The sequence below is a fragment of the Lynx canadensis genome, chromosome C1, assembly GCF_007474595.2.
Source record: "Lynx canadensis isolate LIC74 chromosome C1, mLynCan4.pri.v2, whole genome shotgun sequence".
NCBI lineage: Eukaryota > Metazoa > Chordata > Mammalia > Carnivora > Felidae > Lynx > Lynx canadensis.
In genome coordinates, this window is record NC_044310.1 from 157498097 (window position 1) to 157504096 (window position 6000).

Sequence of the window (6000 nt, forward strand, 5' to 3'; positions counted from 1 at the left end):
TAGTTGAGGGTAACAAAAACTCGAAAAATCAAAGATTTTCCTCGAAAGGAAATTATTGTTTCCTCCTATACATGTATTTATAGAGTATATGCTGTTGCTTTTACAAGACACACAAAAAAGTTTTGGGTTTTTTTAATGTTTATTTTTGAGAGAGAGAGAGAGAGAGACAGAGAGTAAGCAGGGAAGAGACAGAGAGAGAGGGAGACACAAATCTGAAGCAGGCTCCGGGCTCTGAGCTGTCAGCACAGAGCCCGACACTGGGCTTGAACTCACGAACCATGAGCTCATGACCTGAGCTGAAGTCAGATGCTTAACCGACTGAGCCACCCAGGTGCCCCACAGCTTTGTTTTTAAAGGTAATTGAACTTGGTTTCAGTGGTCAGGTGATTCCTAAGCAAGAAGCTGAGGGATGAAGAAAGATCATCTTAAGAATGAAATTTGTCTCTTGTTGAAGGGACATTCGGGGTGAAAGAGAAAAGAATGGTTCTTAAGGTAATGACTTCTGGTTGTTGGTTCAAGCCCCTCTGCCCCAGTGTTGCCTTTAGAAGTTCATTTCAGTCCTTTGACCCTTTTCAATACGTGTGTCTCATCCAGTACTCTCTTGCACTTGCCAAAGAGCTCACTGCTCTCAGGACCCCTTTGTCAAAGTTTGAGATTAATGTTAGTTTGGAGGAATCTTCCATTCCCAACACAGTCTCAGACTGCTTCTCACCAAGCCTGGGGAAAACTGGGGCATTAACAGCCAGGGGCTGCTGCTCCAATGCTCACTCCACCATACATCCCTCCTCGGTTCCCAGAGAGAAGCGCTCCCCAGGCACCCATAGTGAGCGCCCTCTGTTGGGTGACACTTGACCCTCAGAAGGGGAATAGGATGAGGTGTGGGTTCATTTACTATAATTAATCGCCAACAAATCCACCCTATCTGCCATCAGGCTGAAAGTCCCCATGTGATGAGATTTCCCTTTTTACTCTAGTTGAAGTCTCCTGGAGGGATCCATATGGTGGCAAATTGCTTCTGCAATGGAAACTGCTTAGGCAGCAAGAGGAACAGCTTCTCACAGCCTTGGAGAAAATGCCTCCCTTTAATAATGATGGAAAAGACTCTTCTGCTTCCAATTTATTTGCTAAACGTAAGTGGAATTGAGCTCATTTGACTCACTGTTACTATATCCATATATTCAAAATGTCTACACATCTACATATTCAGGAGAAAAATGTCAATATTATGAGCTCTTAGGATGAGAAAATCAAGACAAGCGACTTGAGAGACTGCCCAATCAAACACACATTTGAAAAGAGAAGCCAAGTAATTTATTATTGCCAAAACTAGCTTTCAAGATGAGTGTTGAATCCCTTTTCTCTGACAACCTATTGATTGGACATCTGCATTAGGTTAAATTGGGCCTTCTCTAGATCTATTTCAGTATAACAGAAGAGAGAGTTTTAAAAATGCATTATAAGATGCCCTTGAAAGTTATATCTGTAAATAAATGCTTTATATTTATTCACAATCTGTAAATAAATTCAAGATCAAATTGGTACATACAGATACAAAAAACCTTGGTATAAGAAAAAGTCAAAGACTTGGTTTTAAAATGTGACTCTTAAGTATTGTAAAACCATACATTCTAGCACTCTTCAACTGAACTTTTTACAATAACGGAAAGCCACTAGCCACGTGTGGCTCTTGGGCTTTTGAAATGCAGCTAATGTGACCCAGGAACTGCATTTCAAAATTGTATTTACTTTTATTTTTGTTTTTTTTTTTTTAACATGTTTTGAGAGACAAAGAGACAGAGCGGGAGCCGGGAGAAACAGAGAGGGGAGACACAGAATCTGAAGCAGGCTCCAGGCTCTGAGCTCTCAGCACAGAGCCTGACATGGGGCTCAAGCCCACAGACCTCGAGATCACGACCTGAGTCAAAGTCAGCCACTTAACCGACTGAGCCACCCAGGCGCCCCTGTGTTTACTTTTAATTAACTTAAACTTAAATAGTCATGTGTGTGTCTAGTGGCTACTGAATTGGACAGCACAGATCAAGTCCTATAGTGCTTTTCCTTAAAGAAAAAAAAAAGTATTTTTTATATTGTCACCTGCACTACAGTCCTGTGTGAGACAACATGAATGGTATCTGCTTTATTTTACATGAAGAAAGTGAAGCATCAGTGATTTGCTTACATAACATACACAAGGTATGTTTACCCTAGCCCAGAGATCTTTGATTTCATTTGAGATTATGGATGTTAATAACATGCATGTTAATTTCCAGACGAAAATAATCATAGTTACTGTTAACAAGGTATAAGACATGTATAGTGACAGGGAAATTCTAATTCCGAACCTTCCACATTAAAAAAAAATTAACTTGTGTGGTAACTGGCACTAAACATTTCTGGGGCTGGGAGAACTCGAGTGACTATAAAAAGTTAACAGTAGGCTCTGCTGCATGTCCCAGCGAGACCTAAGATTCCCTCTCTGTGCAGCATCCTTCTCTCTCACTCTGTCCTGCAAGCTCTAGTCACCCTGGTCTCCCTAGACTCTTAGCTCTCAGTTGCCTCAAATCAGGAGGTCTAGTTCCCTCTTGCTACACGGTGTCCTGAAACCCTCTAAGGGCCACTAGGCTGGATAGAGTTTTATCCAATATTCACGACCTCATCCTGAAGTTTGGGTGACTCTCTGACCAAGTTTTCCTGCTTGTCTGGGTCTACCACACCTGTATGTTGGACACCAGTACTTCTGTGTATATTCAGAAACTGTTCAAAAAAGGATCCCTAGTGTCCAATTGCACCTGTGGATTTTGCCCTCATTGAATGACTGTTGTGGCCACTTTGGAAATTACAAATCGCTTTCTGAATGAATACGTGGACCTCAGTGCTGCCAAGAAACTAAGGTGGCATTTTGGGGCTCCTGGGTGGCTCAGTTAAGTGTCCGACTTCGGTTCAGGTCACAATCTCACAGCTTGTGAGTTCGAGCACTGCATGGGGCTCTGGGCTGACAGCTCGCAGCCTGGAGCCTGCTTCAGATTCTGTGTCTCCCTGTCTCTCTCTGCCCCTCCCCCACTCACACTGTCTCTCTCTCAAAAAATAAACATTAAAAAATTTTTAAAAAAACACTAAGGTGGCCTTTAAAAATTTTCCTCCCCCCACCCCTTACCTTTAATGCTTTGTGATGGTCATTTCACACTGAAGGTCATATGGTGGTGCCACTTGTTAACTTAAAAAAAAAAGACATATTTTTTTTTTCTTAAAAAGAATTATTAGCAGCAGGAGAGGTCTATAAGAAGCAACAATCCTGGAAACTTCTGCCAAATGACAGCAACTTATAGGAAAATTCTAGGAATTAGAAGTGCTTCTCTTTTGCTCTGCAAAGGACAAGTGCAGTCCGCGTCAGAATTGAGGCTGGTTTAGTGTGGCGTACTAATTACCGTCTTTGCTCGTCTTTGATGGAGATCACAGTAATGACGCGGGAGGAATCCCAGTGCATTTCTTTTGGCAGCACCAAAGTGATTGCTCTCAAGGAGGGAGAAAATTCAAAGACTGAGGTTATGAAGGTTAGAGTAAAGCCGATTAATTATTTTCTGTTTTGAATTTTTAAATTTCTTAGAACCATTTCTTTTCTTCTAACGTTCTGCCGTGCGATACTGAAAAGAATCTGTCTTCAGTTCAAAAACTGATATCTCCCGAAGAACACTGTCTGAAAGAACTGCCAGGACCCGGGTGGTAATGTCTGAAGGGCGGCAGCCGTGGTCCTGCCGGTGAGGTTTAGGGCACAAAGCAGGGCCCGCAAAAAGGAGCATTCGCTCTGGCAGCACCTCGGCCCATTGCCAGTTCTGGCTCAGAGCAGAAAGCACTTCCATGGGACAATCTGCACACCCTGCGGGAGCGGCAGGCCATATGTGTGCCTGGAAAAGAAAGCCAGAACTAATTAAGATGAAGTGCTTCTTCCCTCCTCTAGCTGTCACCTGCCCTTGCACGTCAGTTGGGGCAATCACATTCTGACTTTTCCCTGGATTCACCGTATGTCTTATGAACAGTAGCGGCCAGATTGTCTTCCTTGCTCACTCATTCTGCCATTAATGGAAGGGCTTTCTAAAGGTGGTCATTGTATTTACATATCAATGCCTTTCGCAGACACCACCCTTGCCCTCAAGCTCAATAATTCCACATTAAAAGCATCTGGGCCTTGCGATTTCTTTCTTCTGTGGAATCATTCTCAACTCTGCCTTTTTATGATTCTTTGAATGAAAGAAATTGGAGAGGTGTTGCTAGCTTTCCATATGAAGTTTGCGTTGACTTAACAAAGGGAGAGGAAATGTTCCTGTCTGAGTTTGGGAGATTTTATTGTGCACCTTATTTTTTTAGCACTGAAATGTTGATGCCCTGCTCATGCTGGTCAATCAAGAGGCAGTGCCACACATCCCTAGGTGGATCCCAAAGGGTGTCAGAACACAGCAGGGTAGGTGCTAGCAAATTCAAAGACAAAGAGATGTACGAGACTGAGGAGTTTGGCAGCAAGCTCACTGGACTGGAGCCACTGGACCTACATTCTAGTCCAGTCTAGTGAGTCTCCACATCTAACCACTGTGATGCCAGGAGGCCAGTGAACGTTGGAGGCCTCAGTTGAGTACTTTCTCAAGTGAGGGGCTTAAAATGGGCTTAGAAGGGAAGGTTCGTGTATTCCAACCCTGACATTCTGCAACTCTCAGGGTCTCATTCAGTCAAGTTGGAAGAAGAGCCAGAGCGTATTAAATTTTACTTATATGCAATGAACAAGGCTGTAAATTCTAAAAATTACTGCATTTTTAATTTGCTGCTTTAATAAACAAATTTGGATTTGTGTAATACATTTCTGTCTTTAAAACAATCTACTCCAATTAGAATCCGAGTTTTATAGCTATGAAAAGAGATCCTGGAGACATGAAATAATTTAACTGATGCTACTGGGCAAAATTATTAACATGAGAATATTCAGACTTCCTACTCACCTAGCTTACAGAAGAGATCCTATAATGAAATTACCAGCTCCATTTCTCCTTCCTCAACATCCTAATGAGGAAATTTTTCTTGCAGGAAGAGATACTAAGGGGATATGTGTAATAACAGGCTGAGTGAGAAGAAGTGAAGGAGGAGGGAAGTTTGCTTCGTGGGAGAGGGATTGGAGGTGCTTAACCAACTGTGCTGTGTGGGGAAAGTGACTAGAAGCTTGAAATAGCATTTTAGTAGGTTTGTTGAGGACTAATTATGGCTCCCTCAAAGATGTAAAGACGAAATTTACTTTTTAACTCTTTGTGGCTGTTGAAATATGCTTCTTGAATGTAACACCATTTTAACACCAAATTATGTGGTACCAAGATTTTGAGGACTACCATGCTAAATGAAAATTAGAGATCCCTTTCCAAACAGCTTCTAAGATTGCCTCAAGTTCAAACAGGACCCTTTTTGTTTATGCTTTTATTTTCTCTTGAATCCCCCTGCCTACCCACCTGACAAACACTTACTAAGTGCCTTTAGGTGCTAGAGATGCATGGGTGAGTTCAACATAGAACTTTCCCTGCCAGAGATCCCAAGGTTCCAGGCTCGCCTGATGCAGCTCTGGGTGGGTGGACACCAGTGGATGCCATTGGCCTGTGGGCTTGGAAGAATTGGGTGGAGACTTTATCTAGCTACAAATTAGATGGCAACATTATTCCCCATCTATTCTAACCCATCCTATTTCAAATTCATCCTCTTCTTGAATCACTTTCTTTTCCCTGGCTTTATTCTGCCAATAGATCCAGATCATTCCCAGGCTAACAACAATTTCGTCATATGAGAGGATGAGAAATCATGACCCTCAAAACACCAGATCTCTAAGTAAAAGCCCGCTTCACTTGTAAAAGCATTAATAACGCAGGGTACCTGGAATGTTCCCAGAAAACCACTAGAATGAGCTGCAAGGATTTCCTTTCAGTGTTATCTCCTTTTCATAGCAGTGACATTTGAAAGAAGACTGTGATTAAT